Below are 22,860 nucleotides of genomic sequence, written 5' to 3'. Positions count from 1 at the left end.
ATTAATTTATTATTCTGATCATAATACTTCTAATATTGTTCCCTTTAAAAATAATTGTTTTAATTGTGGGTGTTTGCGGCAAAACATTAACAATTACTCATTCTTAAAGTTAATATTGTGTCCTTTAAATTCCTTCTGGGTATTTTGCAATAAAAGATTAACAATTACTCATTCTTAAATTTAATTCACTTCGACAATGAGATTTGAGCTGAGGAAATCCTCTCCAGCTTTGGCCATGGTTAAAAAAGGGGATGATTATGGCTTTAAGAAATAGGATCTTCAAACTTTAGATACAATGAAAGAATTCAAATTATCCAACTGAATAACAAGATTATGACTATAGAGCATAGCTATGGGCGTATAATTTGGTAATTGTTTCTTTAGAAATTTGATTGATAATTTATATTATTTGGCTATTCTTAATTTTGATTAAGCAAGTATTTCTATTATTTTGTTTTCTACAAATAGTGTTTGTTATTAGGTTTAGAAATAGTAGTGCATATGGTCAAAACCGAGCTTGCCCTTCGTATGACTAATCGAGATTGGAACATGATAGACCAAGGTTCAACCTCGTGTGATATCGAGCCATGATGTGAAGTTAGATTGTCGGGCTCGTGATCCAGAGATCGATCAAGATCGAGATCGGCCAAGATCGAGATCGAGCAAAATAAAGACAGATCAAGATCGAGATCCGCCAAGATCGAGGAAAGTTTATCGAGCCAAAAAACAGAAAGCCGGAATATCCGCAATTGGGCGAGAATCTTGGCGGAAATCTCGGCGCATATCAAGGAGAGGCCAATTAATTAATCTATCATGAAATTCCTTATTGTATTTAGAATTATATTGAGAGTAGGACGTCCCTACTATACAAAGGGGGTCTTATCATTTGTAGAGGGGGAACATCCACGCAATACAAAGTTATATACTATCTTCTTTCGGCTTTCAATATTTTGTTACTCTATTCATATACTAGCAGAATCTTTACTTGGTTCGAGGGTGATCGAACCTGAGGGCCAAGGCTAATTGATTCACTTGGTTTGCATTTATTTCTTTTACAGTTGATTTCAATATTAATAAATATATTTTTTTAATTTGTGTCAAGTTATATCACGTATCCTTAGAGCCGCGTATAAATTCAATTGTTATCCATTTTTCGGGTAAATAGTTTGGCGCCCACCGTGGAGCTAAGGATAATAGTGGTTATTTGATATAAATCTCTATAAAACACACAATTTTACACTTGCTCTTTGAAGTGCCTTTGATTTCAGGCTAAAGATGACGAACTCTCAATTACTGCCCATGCATATCGATAATGGATCTGGCCATCAAGGTGAGAATAACAACGTGACGCCCAGTGATGTAAGGCCACCTGCTGACCCCGTTGGGACTCGGGCCGTGGATCCGCTTGACGTTAATTCACATGTGGCCATCGACGCAAATCAGCATACTGGTCTAAAAAATAGCGTCCATGGTGGAACCCGAACTGCAACTTGAAATACTCAAAATATCGGAGAAGACGGGATCAGCCTACGCATGATCTTCGAAATGTTGTAAGCTCAACAGGTGGTAATAGCTCAGTTGCAAAGCCAAACCCAGGCACCGGAGTAGGGCTGAGCCCGGTCCACCCCAAGAAGTCACCCACAGAATGGGGCCTGCCACGGTAAGGTCAAATGAACAAGAATCAAGGACTAATTCCGAAATTATAAAAATGCTCGAGGAGCTGACAAAGCGGATAGAGTCAGGAGAAAAGAAGATCGAAGCAAACAACAAGAAGGTGGAAACTTATAACTCCAGGGTTGAACAGATCCCGGGGGCACCACCAATATTGAAGGGTTTGGATTCCAAAAAGTTCGTACAAAAACCTTTCCCCCCGAGCGTGGCTCCCAAACTGATCCCCAAGAAGTTCCGCATGCCCGAGATTTGTAAGTATAATAGAACGACCGACCCCAATGAGAATGTCACCTTTTACACGTGTCCGATTTAAAGGAATGACCTAGAGGACGACGAGATCGAATCTGTGTTACTAAAGAAATTCGAAAAAACCCTGTCAAAGGAAGCAATGATATGGTACCATAATTTATCACCTAACTCTATCGATTCTTTTGCCATGCTTGCAGATTCTTTTGTAAAAGCACACGTCGGAGCCATAAAGGTCGAGACTAGGAAGTCAGACCTTTTCAAGGTAAAGAAGAAAGATAACGAGATGCTTAGAGAGTTTGTGTCTCGGTTCTAAATGGAACGAATGGATCTACCACCGGTCGCCGATGATTAGGCCGTTCAAGCTTTCACTCAAGGACTAAATGAACGAAGCTCAGTGGCTTCACAACAGTTAAAAGTAGAACTTGATTGAGTACCCGGCTGTTACCTGGGTCGATGTACATAATCGATATCAATAGAAGATTAGAGTCGAAGACGACCAGCTGGGGGCTCCTTCCGGGTTTGTTACCAAAAGGGATGTTGATCGAGAACCAAGGTCGAACAGGAATCGATATTAGCCATATACTAGAGATCGTAGGGGCAACAGACCAGGGCACAACTCCGTACGAGGTGTAAGGAGAAATGATCGGGGTCAGAGCTCTCGAGGGCTCATGAGCAAAGATGGTTTCGACAGGCATACCGGACCTAAGGAAGCACCGCAATTATCAGAATTATAACTTCAATATTGATGCATCTGCCATTGTATCGGCTATCGAACGCATCAAGGATACTAAATGGCCCCGACCTCTGCAGACCGATCCAGCCCAGAGGAATCCCAATCAAGTATGTAAGTATCATGGCACCCATGGACACTGAATGGAAGATTGCAAACAATTGAGAGAAGAAGTAGCCCGGTTATTCAATGAAGGGCACCTTTGGGAGTTTCTAAGCGATCGGGCCAAGAATCATTTCAAAAACAGAGAGTTTAACAGACAAAATGAGCAAAAAGGACCGCAACACGTTATTCACATGATTGTTGGAGGGATCGATGTTCCCCAAGGGCCAGTGTTAAAATGCACTAAGGTGTCAATCACAAGGGAAAAGCGATCTCGGGCTCAGGATTACATACCAAAAGGAACCTGTCGTTCAACGACGAAGACGCAGAAGGAATCATACAACCCCATAACGATGCACTGGTAATATTTGTACTCATGAATAGGACTCAAGTTAAACGTGTGTTAATTGATCCAGGTAGTTCGGCCAACATCATTCGATCGAGGGTCATAGAACAACTCGATCTACAAGACCAAGTCGTGCCCGCGGCCCGATTACTAAACGGATTCAACATGGCATGTGAAACCACTAAGGGCGAGATAACTTTGCCGGTAAACGTGTTCGGGACCATCCAAGAGACGAAGTTCCATGTGATCGAGGGCGACATGAGGTATAACGCCATGTTCGGGAGACCATGGATCCACAACATGAGAGAAGTGCCATCGACCCTTCACCGGGTTCTAAAATTCCCAACACTAGAGGGAATCGAAACAGTCTACGGGGAGCAACCCGCCGCAAAGAAAATGTTTATTATTGACGAAATAATTCTGATATCTACACTCTCATCGACGAAGGGGTCAAATTCGAAGGGAAAATAGGAGGCCAAATAGCAATCACAAACGTCGGCCTCGACCCAACTAGAGAAACAGGGGACTGACGAAGATGAGGATTATAGATTCCCTCGATCCTTCATAGTCCCCGATGACTCCGACGCTACCAAATCAACGGTCGAAGAGCTGGAGCAAGTAATACTAATCGAACATCTACCCGAACGAAAGGTATACCTGGGCATAGGGTTAAATCCCGAGCTCAGAAAAAGGCTTATTCAATTTCTTATAGCTAACATGGATTATTTCGCTTGATCCCATCTCGACATGACAGGGATCCCACCAGAAATCACCACCCATAAACTAAGCTTGGACCCGAAGTTTCATCCGGTGAAGCAAAAAAGAATACCCCAGTCCGAGGTCAAACATGCTTTCATCAAAGACGAGGTAACCAAGCTTCTTAAAATAAGGTCCATCCGTGAAGTAAAATACCCTGAATGGTTAGCAAATGTAGTGGTAGTCCCTAAAAAAGGAAACAAACTTAGAATGTGTGTAGATTACAAAGATCTAAATAAAGCATGCCCCAAGGATTCTTTTCCTTTGACTAATATCGATTGCATGATCGATGCCACAGCCGGCCACGAGATCCTCAGTTTTCTCGATGCCTATTCTGGGTATAACCAAATACAAATGAACAAGGATGATCAGGAAAAGACCTCGTTTATCACTAAGTATGGTACCTATTGCTATAATGTAATGCCATTTGGATTTAAAAAATGCCGGTGCCACTTATCAACTCCTAGTAAATCGGATGTTCGAAGAAAAAATAGGGAAATCTATGGAAGTTTACATTGATAACATGCTAGTTAAGTCTCTGCGAGCAGAGGACCATTTGAAGCACTTGCAGGAAACTCTCAGTATATTGAGAAAGTACAACATGAAGCTGAACCCGAAAAAATGCGCATTCGGGGTCGGGTCGGGCAAGTTTCTCGGATTTATGGTATCCAACCGAGGAATCGAGATTAATCCCGACAAGATCGAAGCTATCGATGACATCACAGTAGTTGATAGCATAAAGGCCGTGCAGAGGTTAACCGGGCGCATGGCCACCCTGGGGCGATTCATCTCGAGGTCCTCCGATAAGGGCCACCAATTTTTCTCGTTGCTAAGAAAGAAAAATAACTTCACATGGACCCCGGAATGCCAGCAGGCCTTGGAAGAGCTTAAGCGATACTTATCGAGCCCACCGCTGCTTTACACGCCAAGGACAAACAAACAGCTTTACTTGTATTTGGCGGTATCGAAGGTAGCGGTGAGTGGAGTCCTAGTCCGAGAAGAACGAAGTACGTAATTTCCTATTTATTATGTTAGCCGGACCTTAGGTGAGGCCGAAACTCGATATCCCCACCAAAAACAATTGGCGCTCGCTTTGATAAACGCCACTAGGAAACTAAAACCATACTTTCAATGTTACCCCATATGTGTTGTAACAACTTATCCACTTTGAAATATTTTGCATAAATCCGAGCTTTCGGGACGGTTGGCCAAATGGGCCGTAGAAATCAGCGGGTATGATATTGAATATCGACCCCGAACAGCAATTATGTCACAAATTTTGGCAGACTTCATTACTGACTTCACACCGGCCCTAGTACCCGAGGTCTAAAAGGAACTACTGATAAACTCGGATACGTCCTCGGGAATCTGGACCCTCTTCATGGACGGTGCCTCGAACGCGAAAAGATCCGGACTCGGCATCGTACTAAAACCACCCACAGGCAACGTGGTTAGACAATCTATTAGAACTGTGAAATTGACTAACAACGAGGTCGAATATGAGGCTATAATTGCAGGTCTCGAACTAGCGAAAGGCTTGGGAGCGGAGGTGATCGAAGCCAAATGCGACTCCCTCCTCGTGGTGAATCAGGTTAACGGAACCTTCGAAGTTAGGAAAGAACGAATGCAAAGATACCTAGATAAGTTACAAGTAACTTTGCACCGATTTAAGGAATGGACTTTGCAACATATGCCTCGAGATCAAAATAGTGAGGTCGATGCCCTCGCAAACTTAGGATCATCGGTCGAGGACAACGAGCTCGATTCGGGGGCCGTCGTGCAACTCATGAGGTCAGTAGTCGAAGAAGGCCACGCCGAGATAAATTCCACAAGCTTGACCTGGGATTGGAGAAATAAATACATAGAGTATTTGAAAACTAGAAAGCTTCCCTCATATCCGAAAGAATCGAGGGCCTTGCGCACAAAGGCAGCACGATTCACCTTGTCAGAAGATGGAACCTTGTTTAGAAGAATGTTCGATGGTCCATTAGCAATATGTCTGGGACTAGAATACACCGAGTATGTTCTGAGGGAAGTTCACGAGGGCACTTGCGAAAATCACTCCGGTGACGAATCATTGATTTAAAAGGTAATTAGAGCTGGTTATTACTGGATCGGCATGGAAAAAGACGCAAAAGCGTTTGTTCGAAAATGTGACAAATGTCAAAGGCATGCACCAATGATTCACCAACCTAGGGAACTGCTCCATTCAGTTTTGTCACCATGGCCATTCATGAAGTGGGAAATGGACGTCGTTGGCCCTATTCCATGGGCACCAGGTAAAGCTCAATTTATTTTATTTATGACTAATTATTTTTCTAAGTGGGTTGAAGCACAAGCCTTCGAAAAAGTTAGGGAGAAGGAAGTCATCGACTTCATTTGGGATTACATCATATGTCGATTCGGGATGCCATTCGAAATTGTGTTTGATAATGGAAAATATTTCATCGGCAGCATAGTAACCAAATTTCTCGAGGATCACAAGATCAAAAGAATACTATCAATACCTTATCATCCCAGCAGGAACGGGCAAGACGAATCGACCAACAAAACCATCATCCAAAATCTTAAGAAGAGGCTAACCGACGCCAAAGGAAAGTGGAAGGAAATTCTACCCGAAGTTCTCTAGGCATACCGCACAACCTCGGAGTCTAGTACCGGGGCTACCCAATTCTCATTTGTTTATGGCGCCAAAGCTCTAATACAGGTCGAGGTCAGAGAGCCGAGTATCCGGTATCGATATGCAACAAAGGAGTCAAATGACGAGGCCATGAATACGAGCCTAGAACTATTGGATGAAAGGCATGAAACAGCCCTCATTCGACTGGCCGCCCAAAAGCAACGGATCGAGAGATACTACAATCGAAGAGCCAATCTTCGATATTTTAACGCCGGGGACTTAGTGCTAAGAAATGTCACCCTCAACACCCAAAATCCCAATGAAGGAAAATTGAGTTCGAATTGGGAAAGACCATACCAAATTCTCGAGGTCACCGAAAAAGGGTCCTACAAGCTCAAAACGATGAATGGGGAACAACTACCGAGCAATTGGAACATATCTCACCTAAAACGGTACTACTGCTAAGGTACGCCCCTTTCCCATTCCTTTTCTATTTCAGATTAACACTTGGAGGTGGTCGACAAGAAATGACGATGGATTTTTCAGCAAACGGCATGAAGTCTTTAGGTCTGAAAGTACGTGTTGAACTCTTTTTCCCTCAGACCGATTTTGTCACAAATGGGTTTTTTCGACGAGGTTTTTGATGAGGCAACAATGAATCGTGCTAACTTAGAATCAAGCCCGATTACGAATCGACATCGAAGATCCATTCAACAATATCCGAGGCTCCTTTGCAATCAACCTCGAATACTAGGGGCTACCCTCGAATATGGGTTATCTTCGAATATCAACTCTAGCGAGGAAACTACTTTATAAAGGGAGGGTCTCGATAGATAGGATTTATTATAAGGGTCAAACAGTCAAAACGAACTGTGCCCACGTAGATTGATCAAGCTCTGTTTCGATCGAGAATAAAGAGAAGTATCTTCCTTAAAAACATCTTATGCTTTAAAAATTTTTTATCTTCTCTCTTTATATCTCTTAAAGAGCTTCGTATTTCCAAAAATAACGAGCCCAAGGGAAATTCCTAAACGGAATACGAACGATCTAAAAATATTTTATCTTCTCTCTTTACATCTCTTAAAGAGCTCCGTACTTCCGAAAATAACAAGCCCAAGGGCAATACTTAACCAGAATACGAACGATCTCTCCCTCACTCGGGGACTGCCATCCGACTCAAACAGCCCAAGTCATCGGGCCTCAGGAGCAAAAGACCTAATAGGCAACACCCCGATTTCTAAAGGGCACGGCCACCCTACTCGGGAACTATTATCTCAGGCAAGCCCAGATAAAACGGGAAAACAAACCTAATTGATAGCTCCCAAACTAAAAGGCTACGGCCAATTTAACATGGCTCGAAGACGTCCGAAATCCGTAACAAAAATAGGCCTTCAAAAAAGAGAAATCTTTCCCAAACCGGTTCTAAAGGCTACCCTTGGCAAAATCTCAAACTTAAGATGTTTTCGGGAAAAATACTTTGGTAACATCGAACCCCAATAACACTTTAACCCAGAAAGGCAGTAAAGGCAAGGTTTGTTCGAACCCTCGAACACAACCTTATTTCATGCTAAGGCATTTTCAACCTTTGTAAATATAAATGACAAAGCAAAGGAAAAATATGAGAGCCGAAAGGGAAAGAAAAGCCTTAAATTTATATACAATAGTTTTTTACAAAGGCCAAATTGGCCTAATACAAAAATTTACAATGGCCAAAAACGGCCTCAGAAAAAATTCAAAAGATAAACAAAAAATCCTAAGTGGCTTAGTCTTCATCGGAGGTTGCATCTCCATCCTCGGGATTTTCACCATCTTCGAATTCACTTGAGCTCTCAGAGTCTTCCTCAGGGAAGGCTAGCCTCCGGGCCCTGGCTTCCTCTGATTTGGCATTTTCGATCTCAGTCGTATTATCGAAACCCTGGGCATGAACTCCCTCGAGGGTTTCCCTTCGAGCTTGCCATTTTGCATGATCTACCATGCCCTTGTCCTTGGCATGGATGGCCTCGACATCGACCCTAAACTGGGCCACTTTGGCATCAGCTTTTGTGTTGGCCACGGTCACCTCAGATTTGGCCATGGCCACCTCAGACCTGGCCACTTCAAGTTCGTTGGGCAAACTTGCCTTATCAGAAACGGCCAAATCCAACCGAGACTGAAGCTCTTTGATCTTCTCGACCTACACTGTTACACCCCATATTTTCGTACGTAAAAATATGTCATAAGTAAATTGATGAAAGCTCGAAAATGAGATATTACATCTCGCATTTTCGTACGTAAAAGCTTCGTCGTAATTTAATCGACGTAGACTCGGGGATGAGATTATTTTTGAGGTTATAAGCATTTATGCTACTTATAACTCGCAATAAGTAAAGTGTCGTGAAGGTTAAAGGGTGAACGAATCAAAGATAATGAGTTTCATTGAAGAATGTCGATTTAGAAAAAAAAATATAGTCCGAGCTATAATACCCGATATTTATGGATTAGTGACATACAAGGTACTACATGACCATGATAGTAAGATGTATAAGGTATGTTAAAAGTGAATAGTATTTTAAGTAATTTGAGGTAATTCTTAATTATGTGGGTAATTGGTTAATTATTGGATAGTGAGAGATTATTAAATTAATCATAAGATTAGTAGTTAATTAATAGTGATTTTGGATAAAGTTTGGACTACAAAAATGTGGCAGCCCGTTAATCTAAACATTGTGACTCTTTTATAATACTTGAAAGGTGGCAAATATTTAGTAAGATTATGTGACATTAGTCATCAAAGTGGGGCCAACTATATTTGACAAAGCAATAACCTCCCTTCAATCATAAAATGGAAATGGAAGTGCATATGTTTGGGAGGCAGCAAATCTTTACTTTAATAAATATTCAACCAAAATTCCTACAATTCCTTATCCACACAACAATCAAAATTGAGAAATTAGCAATTCTTATAAGATTTCAACAAATTTCATTCTCAAACCACTTCAATCAGATTCTAAACATTACATTGACAACTTGATTTATTCAACCAAAATCCAACGAAGTTTCTTAGCACAATTAGCAACGCAAAAATTTTGGGGTTCTGAAGGAGTACGGTGCAACCTTTTCCAAGAACATCATACGAATTTTTTCCTACTCTAGGTATGTTAAGGTTATCCCTTCTTTCTTTTTGGCATGATCCATATGATACAAACGAAAAGAGTAAACGCACAATTTTTATAAATGACTCTATTCATAAAAGTATTAGGGATGTCTATGTTATTGATTCCTCATGTGAATTATTATTATATCTTCTGTTCATGGGTCTCAGAAAAATACATATTTGATAAAATTTATCCGAAAGATATATTGATTTTATGACAATCTAAGAAAACTTATGAACGTAATTCTTATGTATTTCATGCATTTATACATGTACATTGACCTATGACCAGATGGCGTTATATATGCATATATTATATGTATATGGAATATGGAAAAATGTTATGGTGTTATATACGCACCACCACCTGATCAGCTGGTATACGTTGATAATTTTCCCACAGTGGCCGAAATGATATGGTGGGATGCCCTCAGAGGCTTGATGATGTTATGAACGCATATACCAATGCATGGTATGGCATTTATACGCATATGCATGACATTATAAAAATAAAATAATTCATAGAGCTATGCAGACGTACATGTCGAGTCTTTTACTCCATGTTTCTCTCATGTCTATTATTTACTGGTTTTCATTCCTTACATACTCGGTACATTATTTTTACCAACGTCCCTTTTGCCTGAGATACTGCGTTTCATGCCCGCAGGTCTCGATAGACAAGTCGAGAGTCCTCCAAGTAGGTGATCAGCTCAGCGGAAGATATTAGTGCACTCCATTTGTTCCGGAGTTTCTTATATGGTCAGTATAATTAGGACATGTACTGATTAGTATGGCAGGGCCCTGTCCCGACCTTTATGATATTTATGTACTCTTAGAGGCTTGTAGACATATGTCGAGTACGTGAAAGATTGTACGGCCTTGTCGGCCTATGTTTTGAGTTTATAAATGATGATGTTGGCCTATTAGGCCCGTATGTCACGTGTATATGATGATGTAATAAGAAAGATATGTTACGTTGGTACTTGGTTGAGTAAGGTACCAGGTGCCCATCGCGGCCCATCGGCTTGGGTCATGACAAAAGTGGTATCAGAGCAGTTCTGTCCTAGGAAGTCTACAAGTCGTGTCTAGTAGAGTCTTGTTTATGGGTGTGTCGTGCTCCACACTTATAAGCAGGAGGCTACAGGGCATTTAGGATTGTCATTATTTTTTCTTACTCTAGATCGTGTGGTAGAGCTCAGTTGTAAGAACTCAATTTTCTAAACTCTATTTTATTCGTAATACAATAATGCCTACATCTAGAAAGACGGTTGGTAAGAGATATAGCTGTGGAAGAGTTGAGTCAGAGGAACGCAATTTTTGCATCATGCTTATGATGTATAAATATGAGGTATTCAGCAGATCATGTGTACACTAAGACGTGTAAGCCTCTTGATAAGGAACCTTAAGGCAAGAATATTTATCCACCTTTATGGTGAAAGACAATGAGAGATTCAGAAGATAAATACAAGTTTCAAAAAGTAAACGAAGCAAGATGAAAAAGGGTACGAGTATCCAGGTAATAAAGATTATAATTATTTACCATTCAGGAAAGGAGATATAAGCATTTTGAGTTACCTTCAACAGTGACAGATGTATGTACAATCGGCCACATCGATCTTAGTTATGCCCTATGGGAGCTAGCAGACATAGTTTAAGAGAAGGACGATTTATCAGGATCCGGCTGGGGATAGAGTAACCCAAAATAGTGGATGGATTGGTAGAGTTAGTTAACGTTTCCGAAGGATAGAGCAAACATGGTAATGCATCTCCTTGTGAGACACCTCGATGGTGCACTCTTGTGATGGCCCAAGAGGTCATCTTATATTTTAGACCTCGAATATGCCCTCTTAAGCCTTAAAAATCTTATATTTATCCTTCTCGATTTGCGTGCACAGTCCGGGCATGTTTCCGGAAAGCTTGATATTGAAAATTGATGAAAACAAGAATTTATGCCTTAAAAAATTAATTTTATTTGGCTTCGATCAATATTTTTGGTAAACGGGTCCGGATCCGTATTTTGACGGTCCCTGTGGATCCGTATCGAATTATGGGACTTGGGCGTAAGTCCATAGCCCGAGAAATAAATTTTTGACTAAAATTGAATTTCAGAAAATTAATAGTTTTAAAGTATATGCTTAATGCTTGATTTTGATCGGGCCCGTATTTTGGTTCCGGAGCCCGGTACAAGTCTTTTATAATACCTGAACTATGTCTGTGAAATTTGGTGAGAAACAGAGTTTAAATGACGTGATTCGGACCTTCGGTTGAGAAAATAGTAACTTTAAGTGTTCTTGAGAATTTCATTGATTTTGATGCTAAATCCGTAGTTTTAGGTGTTATTTTGGTAATTTGATCGCACGAGCAAGTCCGTATGATGTTGTTAGACTTGTGCGCATGTTTTGTTTGGAGCCCCGAGGACTCGGGTGAGTTTCGGATAGGCTGCGGGGTAATTTGCACTTAGAAAATCTGAGATTTTTGCTGCAACAGCTGTTCTGGTGTGCCCTTCTTTGCGTTCGCGTAGGTAGTGTCGCGAACGCGAAAGGTAAAATGGGGGCAGGGGAATTTTCTTCTTCGCGAACGTGAAGCATTGGGGGTGGTACCCTTCGCGAATGCGATCAGTCTCCCGCGAACGCGATAGTTTAAGGGACTTGGGGGAGGGGGTCATGTTCTTCTATGCGAACGCGTCCACTGGGTCGCGAACGCGAAGGCTTGGGGGGAGTTGCCTTACGTGAAGGCGTAGAAAGACTCGCGAACACTAAGGCCTTAGGACGGTGTGCATCGCGACCGCGACAGGCGTCTCACGAACGCGATGAAGGCCTGTCCATTGTTTTAAAGCAGACTTCAAAACGGGATTTGTTCAAAATTTCATATTTTCTTCCATAGAACTCGACCTAGGGCGATTTTTGAAGAAGGATTTCGACACCCAATCATAGGTTTGCACTTTCTAACTTTCTTTCTTCAATTTCCATCATCATTTATTGAATTCCTAGTCTTTAATCTTGTTCTTCAAGGGTAGAAATTAGGGATTTTGGGAGAATTGGAAATTTTACAAATTTGGGGATTTAGACCTCGATTTGAGGTCGGATTCCGGAACTAATTACATACTCGCGCTCGGGGTGAATGGGTAAACGAATTTTGGTCCGAACCTCGAGTTTGGACCAAGCGGGCCCGGGGTCGGGTTTTGACTTTTTGGGAAAATTTGGGAAATCTGTAATTATTCATTAAAGTTGATTCCTTTAGCGATAATTGATAGTATTAAGCTATTTGTGACTAGATACGAGTGAATTGGAGGTGAATTCTAAAGGAAAAGCGGTACTTGAGCAGTGAGTGGCCTGCGAATCGAGGTAAGTGTCGTGTCTAACTTTGGCTTGAGGGAATAGGTATTATGTGTTTATTTGTTACGTGTTTGGTTGTTAAATATGATGTATAGGTGAGGTGACGAGCATCTATGTGTTGTTGTCGAGTCATAGCATGCGAGTGAAATTCTATTCTTGTCTATTTTGTAGCCTTAAATTCTACTATCCATGCTTAGCGGGCTATTTGAAATGTTGGGTGACTTATATCTGGTTTCACTAGAATTTGGTAACTTTTGAATATTTATTCAAGGTTGAGGTTACATTGTGCTATTGATTATGGGTAAAATACTAGTTTCTTTGTGATCTGATTAGTATGGCGGGGCCCTGTCCCGACCTTTATGATATTTATGTACTCTTAGAGGCTTGTAGACATATGTCGTGTACGTAAAATATTGTACGGCCTTGTCGGCCTATATTTTGAGTTTATAAATAATGATGTTGGCCTATTAGGCCCGTATGTCACGTATATATGATGATGTAATAAGAAAGATACGTTATGTTGGTACTCAGTTGAGTAAGATACCGGGTGCCCGTCGCGGCCCATCGGCTTGGGTCGTGACATGCACCGAGGCTTTTTCCTTTGCAACTTGAAGCTGGGTCTCGGCCAACTCTAATTGCGCTTGGATGGTTTCCTTTTTCGAGGCTAGGATGTCCATGTTCTTTTTGAATTATTCTGCCTCGGCCTATATCACATCTACCTGCGTCTGGAGCCGTCCGATTTGTTCGAGCCTCTATCGAACCTACAGAATCGGATCATTAGTAGTTATATCCAATTCATATTCACTATCATGAAGAACTCAGAATACATGCTCGCCATCTCGGCATGTTCATCCTGAGCCGTCACTAAATCAGCCTCAAGCTTCTCACTAAGAAGCTTGTAAGTATTATTTTTCTCAGTGAGGTCCCGAACCTCAGCCTTGTGCTCCTCCCGAATTCAGAGGAAAGCCTCATGATGCAACACCGAAGCCTGCAAATAAGGAAGAAGATGTGAGAATTATCTACAACTCCGAGTTTAAAATGAATAATGGAGAGACCCTCGAAGATACCCAATTCATAGCATGTTGGCCTCACTAAAAAGTCAAGCGGCCCCCACCCCGTTCATCATGGCTTGATCTTCCTCGGTCACCAAGGATCTGAGGTAGCTAGCAATCCACACAGGGGGAGAGAAAATCCGGGCATCCTCCGGGATAGAAAGCACTATATTCCGCCTGCGGTCGGGGTTAACACTTGGGTCGGGCATCGGTCCACCAATTTTGGGCTCGATGAAGAACCGGTAGCGCCCGATGACGGTACTCTTTTCGGTACCGGTAAACCACCAAAACCGGTGGCATCCTCCGAAGCAGCGAACTCAAATCCATCCAAGAAGCCATGGATATCGGTCGCCCCTTGAATACCTTCGTAAGAGCGACCTTCCAACGTATTGGCCTCGCGGATCATAGTGTCCGAAATCTGAGGGGATTCAAAAATATCGATCAGTCCGAGCTCGTCCCTCGGGATTTCTTTCGCTGCCCGGGAAACCTCGAGCCTGGTCTCTCTCTCAACCATCTTAGCTTGGGATGGAGTGGCTTCAACTCTTACTAGTTCAGGAACTATGGCCAAAGCTCCCTCACCAACCTCCGCCGATTCGGAAAACTTTTGTATCGAAACACCAACCCGCACACGGGCCACTAGTTTGGAAATATCTTCATCTTCGTACTCATCCATTAATCAACGGATTAAGTCCAAAGGCATAGCACCAGTGTCCCCCTTGGGCTTGCGAGACTTCCTCGTCGATTTTTTCTTTCTAGAGACCGGGGAACAAGGAGCCCCTTTTTCTCTTCTTTTATTTGGCCTGCTTTGGAGCAGATGGAATGACTTCTTCATCAGCAGATGGGGGCCTCATCGCAACATCCTTCCCGAGGCCTACAAAGGAAAAAAAGAAAGTAAGCAAGAGACGAAGCTCGAACGATAACTGTTCCAAGAGAGGAACTCACCATGATTGAGGGCCTCCCATCGACTCTTCGATAACTCGGCCCAAGCACGCTCGGAGTATGTTTTTTGCGACACCAGGCCCTCAACCCATTGCTTGAGTTTCGAAATCGGTTCCGACATCAGGCCACAGCTGCAACCCCAAACATATAGATGAGGAGAGAAGATATGAAGTAAAACAACAAAATTGAACGTTCAAAGGGAAATACCACTCACGATTCATGTTCCATTTCTCAGGAAACGGCATGTCTTCAGCTGGGATCAGGTTCGAAGTCCTTATTCGGACAAATCGGCCCATCCAACCTCGGTCACGAGTTTCATCTATGCTCGAGAACAGGGCTTTGTTGGCTCGGCGAGCAAGCTTGATTAGCCCTCCTCGATAGAATCGGGCCTGTAAAGGCACATAAGGTGATCGAGGGTGAAAAGACACCCCTCGATTTTGCTTGTGAAGAATCGGAGGAGAATCACTATTCTCCAAAGGGAATGATGGATATGGCCGAGAGTTACGTCGTATCTTTTATAGAAGGCGACGATGACATGGTCTAAGGGGCCCAACGTGAAAGGGTAAGTATAAACACTTAGGAACCCCTCCATGTGGGTAGTAATCGATTCCTCAAGCGATGGGACTACCACATGCTTTTTTCCTCAGTTGCATTCCTCTTTCACTTTGTCGAGGATTTTCTCGGTGATTGAGCATATGTACCTCGAGACCGGCTCACATCGGCCCGATACCGAGGAGGCCTTCTCTACCTTAAAGTCAATAACAGTTGGGCACCCTACCGGAACGAATTTCTTAGGGTGGGGTTCCGCCGCAGCCTCACCACCGGCTGGTCGTGATGAAGAAGTGGCCTCTTTTTGCGGCACGATTTTGGAGGTTTTCGCCATTAATGAACAAGGGAAAAGAGAATTAGGATGGTATACGATTTGATTAGAGTTCTAGAAATTTGGGCGTGAAAATTATGAAACAAAGGGATTTTCTGAAAAAGAAGCAAGAGTAGAAAGAGCTGTGAGTGTAAAGTTTGAATGAAGAAATCTAGGATTCTTATAGGTTGCTGGTGACGGTTCGGAATCGATAATGGCCGACCAGAAACTGATATGCATTTAATCCCTTGGTAACTGGACCGATGGGACGTTTCGTCGCATACGTCATAATCGGGCTCGTCGCTGACGCCATTCCCCATCGAGTCGGAGTTCAGAAATTCATATCGTTTCTCGCCATTTTCTTTCCGAGAAACGAGGGGACTATCTGTATACGGTCAAAACCGAGCTTGCCCTTCGTATGACTAATCGAGACTGAAACATGATAGACCAAGGTTCAACCTCGTGTGATATCGAGCCATGATGCGAAGTTAGATTGTCCGGCTCGTGACCCAGAGACCGATCGAGATCGGCCAAGATCGAGATCGAGCAAAATAAAGATTGATCAAGATCGAGATCGGTCAAAATCGAGGAAAGCTTATCGAGCCAAAAAATAGAAAGTCGAAATATCCGCAATTGGGCGAGAATCTCGGCGAAAATCTCGGCGCATATCAAGGAGATGCCAATTAATTAATCTATCATGGAATTCCTTATTGTATTTAGAATTATATTGAGAGTAGGACTTTCCTACTATATAAAGGGGGTCTTAACATTTGTAGAGGGGGAACATCCACGCAATACAAAGCTATATACTATCTTCATTCGGCTTTCAATATTTTGTTAGTCTGTTCATATACTAGCGGAATCTTCACTTGGTTCGAGGGTGATCGAACCTGAGGGCCAAGGCTAATTAATTCACTTGGTTTGCATTTATTTCTTTTACAGTTGATTTCAATATTAATAAATATATTTCTTCAATTTGTGCCAAGTTATATCACGTATCCTTAGAGTCGCATATAAATTCAATTGTTATCCGTTTTTTGGATAAACAAATAGTTATTTGAAGTCTTTATTTTAAACAAAGATTTTACTACCATTTGTGTAGAAAGGAAGATAAAAAGCTAGAAAAATACCAACTATAAATAATGATACTAACACATGATAGGATTAACTTTATTACTGTTGTTGGAAGAGTTTTATTGAGTGTGGTTTTTCATTTAATGCAGTAGTATTATTTTCATGAACTTAGTTTTTATTTTATTTTTTATTTTATAATAGAAATATATATTTTAAAAGAATGGAAACGTTCGTGCTCATAACGACATAGTATCAGTGGATTGTTTATAAAATTACTTAAAATCAGAAGATTTTGAGGGGAATGGGACTGGGGCTTTGAAACTGTGAAGGAATTGGAGGTTGAACGTAGGTTATCTTTGAGCTGAGTAATCTCCAATCTCCATTCGCCGTAAAAAATGGCGGAGTTTGTATTCTCATCGTGGAGGGGGAAACTGTTAGCCGAAACAAAGGGGAAATTGTGTTTGTATTTGCGATTTGTGTCTCTAGTTCAACACAAATCGCATTGGGTTAACGCGTTGTATAAATCGTGTTTCGACAATCATTCTATAAATCGAATTTCAGTAATGGGTTTTATAAATTGCATTAAGTGGTTTATATTGTATAGATCGCATTCACCGAGTTTGTTTTACTTGCATTTATTTTTTACTATTATTTTTCACACTCTTAACTTTACTTTAAAGTAGATCGATAAACGTTTTTTGAAGATTAAAGATATTATATTGAAAAGCCATAAAGGTAGAAACTAGTTCATTACTATCTAGGCAAATATAATAGTATTACTCTAATTTCTTAACTGTAGAACAGAATATACAAGTTAGTATCAAATACTTAAAAGAAAACCTAACAAAGAAATATTTTAGAGACATAAGAGTTGGAGGTTTGCTGCCTTTATAAATCGTGAAAATTCATGTCAAATGAAGTTCCCAAAAATTTCTAGCCTAAGTGGCGGAGGCACAATAAATATTACGGGGTCAACAAAACTCGATAGCTTTTACCAATAACATAATTAGGTTATTGATTTTATAACAGGCAAAAGATTGTTAGAATTCGTAAATTTCAAATTCTAAATTTGCCTTAGCCTTCCTAATTGATGAAAATTTTGCTCAAAGTCTACCTCATTTATTAACATTGACACATTTAGCATGATTTTAAATGCTTAAAACTTAATATAAAGTTTAAGTAATATACACTGTTATTATAAATAATTTTTATACTATTAGGTTACCTAAAAGATATATACAAATAAGTCTTCTTAAAATGTGGGATTTATAATAATTAAAATAAGACAAATTACCTACCAAAAGGAATAAATAAGACCTCATAATATAAAATTGTATATGGTCAAAATCGGGTATACCCGATTTCGTTGACAGGGGAGCTGCCTCGAGGGTAACCTTATAATAGATCGGGCTCGAGCTCGAAGATAGAGCATCACGCCTGGAGATCGAAGTGTCCATTGAGATCGAGGCCAGCAGTAATCGAGATCGAGCATGATTGACTTCGAGTGAGGCGTAATAACGGAATGGCGAGATATCAGTGACCGGTCGAAAGTCAAGGCGAAAATCCCGGAACAGATCAAATTAAAGCGGTTATTAATGCCAATCGTGGGGTCTATTTCTGTTATTAGAGTTGTACCATAATTAGGTTTCCTCTACTATATAAAGAAGAGTTCCAATCATTTGTAAGGCATTATTATTCACTGAGAAGAATACACATATACGTTATTTTCTTTGTCTTACTTACTGTTCATCACTGCTTGTTCTATCTTATATTGTTCGTAATAACTAACCTCGAGACTATCTCGAATCAAGGTCGAGGCATCGTTTGCAAACTGGTTTGTTTTATTTTATTGTCCAAGTTATCTATTTAATTCATTGTTTATCAATTGGTGCTGGTCTAAATCACATATCCTTAAAATCACGATACAAGTTTAATTGTTACTAAATTTTTAGGGTAAATAGTTTGGCGCCCACTGTGGGGCTAAGGATAATAGTGATTGTTCAGTACTAGTTCTGGTAAAACACATTATTTTATGCTTGTTCTTGTCAAGTATCTTCGCTTTCAGATTAAAACATATCAAACTCACAAAACGCATCCACACACGGTGACAATGGCCTCGGATTCTATGGTGAAAACGAAAATATGATTGCTCCAGGAGTCGAGGTGCCACAGGTTAATCTTGGGAAAGCACCGGCTGCCAACCCAGTCGATGTCAATGCGCACGTTGTGCTAAACGCGGACTTAGGCGCAGGTCTCGATGGAAGCGTACGCAGAGAAGGCTAAACTAGTGACCAAGGAATACAGGGAAGAGTAGACGAAGGAGTCAGTCTCCAAGTGATATTCGAGATGCTTCAGGCTCAGCAAGCCGCTATTGCTCAGTTACAAAATTAACATAGGGCTCCAAATAGGGTCGAGCCAGAAATTACTCGCCGTACCGAGCCAGTACCGAAAAAGTCGAATGGTAACGAAACGGGGACTGGTCCTGCGGTAATGAAAATGTTTGAGGAGCTCATCAAAAGAGTTGAATCACGGGAAAAGAGAATCGAAGCCAACGATAAAAAAATGGAGACATACAACTCTCGAGTTGATCAGATACCGGGGGCACCGCCAATCTTGAAAGGGATGGATTCGAAGAAGTTTGTACAAAAGCCGTTCCCTCTAAGTGTGGCTCCGAAGCCTATTCTAAAGAAGTTTCGTATGCCAGACATACCCAAATATAATGGGACCACCGATCCCAACGAGCATATTACTTCATATGCATGCGCCATCAAGGCTAAAGATTTAGAAGATGATGAAATCGAATCTGTGATGTTGAAAAAATTCGGAAAAACCCTTCCGAATGGAGTAATGATTTGGTATCACAACCTGCCACCAAATTTTATTGACTCATTTCCCATGTTAGCAAATTTCTTTATAAAGGCACACGCCGAAGCCATAAAGGTCGCAACAAGGAAATCGAACCTTTTCAAGATAAGACAAAGGGATAATGAAATGCTGAGGGAGTTCGTGTCCCGATTTCAAATGGAACGCATGGAGTTGCCATCGGTCACAGATGATTGGGCCGTTCAAGCTTTCACCCAAGGTTTGAACGAGCGGAGTTCGATAGCATCACGTCATTTGAAACAAAATTTGATCGAGTATCCATCTGTAACTTGGGCAAATGTGCACAATCGATATCAATCGAAGATCAGGGTCGAGGACGACCAATTAGAAGCCCCTTCCGGTTTAGTACATCCAAACAGGTCCACAGTTAAAAACCAAAGGGACGTTGACATGGAGCCAAGATCGAACAGAAACCGATATCAACCATATACCGCAGATCAAAGGAACAATGGTTCAGGATGCAATTCCGCCCGGAACGATCGAAAAAGTGATCTAAGACAGAATTCTCGCGGACTTATGAGCAAGAGTGTTTTTGACAAGTATGCCGATCCCACAGAGGCACCTCGGTTATCGGAATATAACTTTAGCATTGATCCATCGGGCATTGTATCGGCAATCGGAAGGATCAAAGATACTAGGTGGCCCAGACCCATACAAACTGATCCTTCCCAAAGAAACCCAAATTTTGTGTGCAAGTATCATGGCACGCATGGTCACAACACTGAGGATTGCAGGCAATTAAGGGAGGAGGTAGCCCGTCTATTCAATGAGGGCCACCTTTGAGAATTCCTCAGCGATCGAGCCAAGAATCATTTTAGAGAAAGGGACACCAATAGGAAAAATAAACAGAAAGAACCCCAACATGTCATTCATATGATTATCGGTGGGGTCGACATCCACAGGGGCCCATATTCAAACGCACTAAGGTATCAATCACTAGGGAAAAACAAACCGGAGATTATGTGCCCGAAGGCACTTTATCATTCAACGACGAAGAAGCAGAAGGCATTTCTCAGCCCCACAACGACGCTCTGCTAATTTCTATCTTATTAAATAAAGTTCAAGTTAAGCATGTTTTACTGGATTCAGGTAGCTCGGCGAATATCATCCGATCGAGCGTTGTGGAGTAGCTAGGACTACTAAATCAAATTGTGCTCGCAGCTCGGGTCTTAAACGACTTCAATATGGTCAGTGAAACAACTAAAGGGAAGATTATTCTACCGGTAAACGTGGCTGGAACCATTCAAGATACCAAGTTCCACGTAATTGAGGGAGGCATGAGATACAATGCCCTACTCGGAAGGCCTTGGATCCACAATATGAGGGCAGTCCCTTCGACTCTTCACCAAATAATGAAATTCCCGACGTCGGCCGGTGTAAAAATAGTATACGGGGAGCAGCATGCTGCAAAGGAAATGTTTGCGGTCGATGAGGTTACGCCGATATCGACACTATTAACCTCGAAAAAGTCGAGCATCAAAGGTAAACAGGAAGTCAAATAGCAATCACAGCCACCAGCCTCGACCGAATCAGGGAAGTAGGAGATAGAAGAAGAAGAGGAGGATTTTCTGACCCCTCGAACTTTTATTGTTCCCGAAGATTCTGACGCCACCAAATCAACGGTCGAAGAGCTGGAACGGGTTATATTGATCGAGTACCTGCCCGAGCGAAAGGTATACCTGTGAACAGGGTTAACCCCCGAACTCAGGAAAAAGCTTATTCAATTTCTTATTGATAATATATATTGTTTTGCTTGGTCCCATTTAGACATGACAGGGATCCCACCAGAGATAACGAAGCATCGGCTAAGTCTGGACCCTAGGTTCAAACCGGTGAAGCAAAAGAGAAAACCCCAGTCTGAGATAAAGCACACATTCATAAAGGACGAGGTAACCAAACTTCTCAAAATAGGGTCCATTCGGGAAGTGAAATATCCTGAATGGTTAGCCAATATAGTTGTAGTCCCTAAAAAGGGGAACAAACTTAGAATGTGTGTAGATTATAAGGATTTAAACAAGGCGTGCCCCAAAGATTCTTTTCCACTGCCTAACATCAATCGCATGATTGACGCCACAGCCGGCCACGAGATCCTTACTTTTCTCGATGCCTATTTCGGGTACAATCAAATCCAAATGAACCCGGAGGACCGAGGAAAAACTTTATTTATCACCAAGTATGGAACATATTGTTATAATGTAATGCCCTTTGGGCTAAAAAAATGCAGGAGCTACTTACCAACGCCTAGTAAATAAGATGTTGGAAGAACAAATAGGTAAATCAATGGAAGTTTATATTGATGACATGTTAGTTAAGTCCCTGCGCGCAGAGGACCATTTGGCTCATTTGCAGGAAACGCTGGAGATTTTAAGGAAATACAACATGAAGCTCAACCCCGAGAAATGTGCCTTCGGGGTTAGTTCGGGCAAGTTTCTTGGTTTCATGGTATCGAATCGGGAGATCGAGATCAACCCCGATAAAATCAAGGCCATCGAAAACATCACCATCGTGGACAGTGTAAAAGTTATGCAGAGGCTAACTAGACGAATAGCTGCCTTAGGCCGATTCATTTCGAGGTCGTCGGATCGAAGCCATAGATTTTTCTCTCTGCTCAAAAAGAAGAACGATTTCGCATGGGCCCCGGGATGTCAACAGGCATTAGAGGAATTAAAGCGATACCTATCGAGCCCACCACTGCTTCACCCTCCAAAGGCAGATGAGAAATTTTACTTGTACTTAGTAGTATCGAAAATCGCGTTAAGTGGTGTCCTAGTTCGAGAAGAGCAAGGTACGCAATTTCCCGTTTATTATATAAGTCGAACCTTAGGAGAAGCATAAACTAGATATCCACACTTAGAGAAATTGGCATTTGCACTGATAAGTGCCTCTAGAAAGTTAAGACCATACTTTCAATGTCACCCCATATGCGTATTAACCACTTACCCACTTCGTAATATTTTGTACAAGCCCAAACTATCGGGCCGATTGGCCAAATGGACCGTCGAACTCAGTGGGTACGATATCGAATATCAACCCCGGACGACCATCAAGTCTCAAATTTTAGCGAACTTCGTGGCCAACTTCACGCCAACCCTCGTACCCGAAGTCGAAAAG

General features: G+C 41.6%; 1 protein-coding gene across 1 annotated transcript in view; it reads right to left on the bottom strand.

Moving 5' to 3' along the window:
* Window positions 1–17,203, bottom strand: part of LOC104085624 (probable pre-mRNA-splicing factor ATP-dependent RNA helicase DEAH9) — a 200,141-nt gene extending 182,938 nt beyond the window's left edge. The window contains exon 1 of the mRNA XM_070186211.1: window positions 17,143–17,203. The gene's annotated coding sequence lies outside the window, so the exon portion shown is untranslated. The remainder of the gene's footprint in view (window positions 1–17,142) is intronic.
* Between the last annotated feature and the right edge of the window lie 5,657 nt (window positions 17,204–22,860).

The sequence above is a fragment of the Nicotiana tomentosiformis genome, chromosome 9 (assembly GCF_000390325.3).
Source record: "Nicotiana tomentosiformis chromosome 9, ASM39032v3, whole genome shotgun sequence".
Lineage (NCBI taxonomy): Eukaryota > Viridiplantae > Streptophyta > Magnoliopsida > Solanales > Solanaceae > Nicotiana > Nicotiana tomentosiformis.
This window is presented reverse-complemented; position numbering and strand designations above follow the sequence as displayed.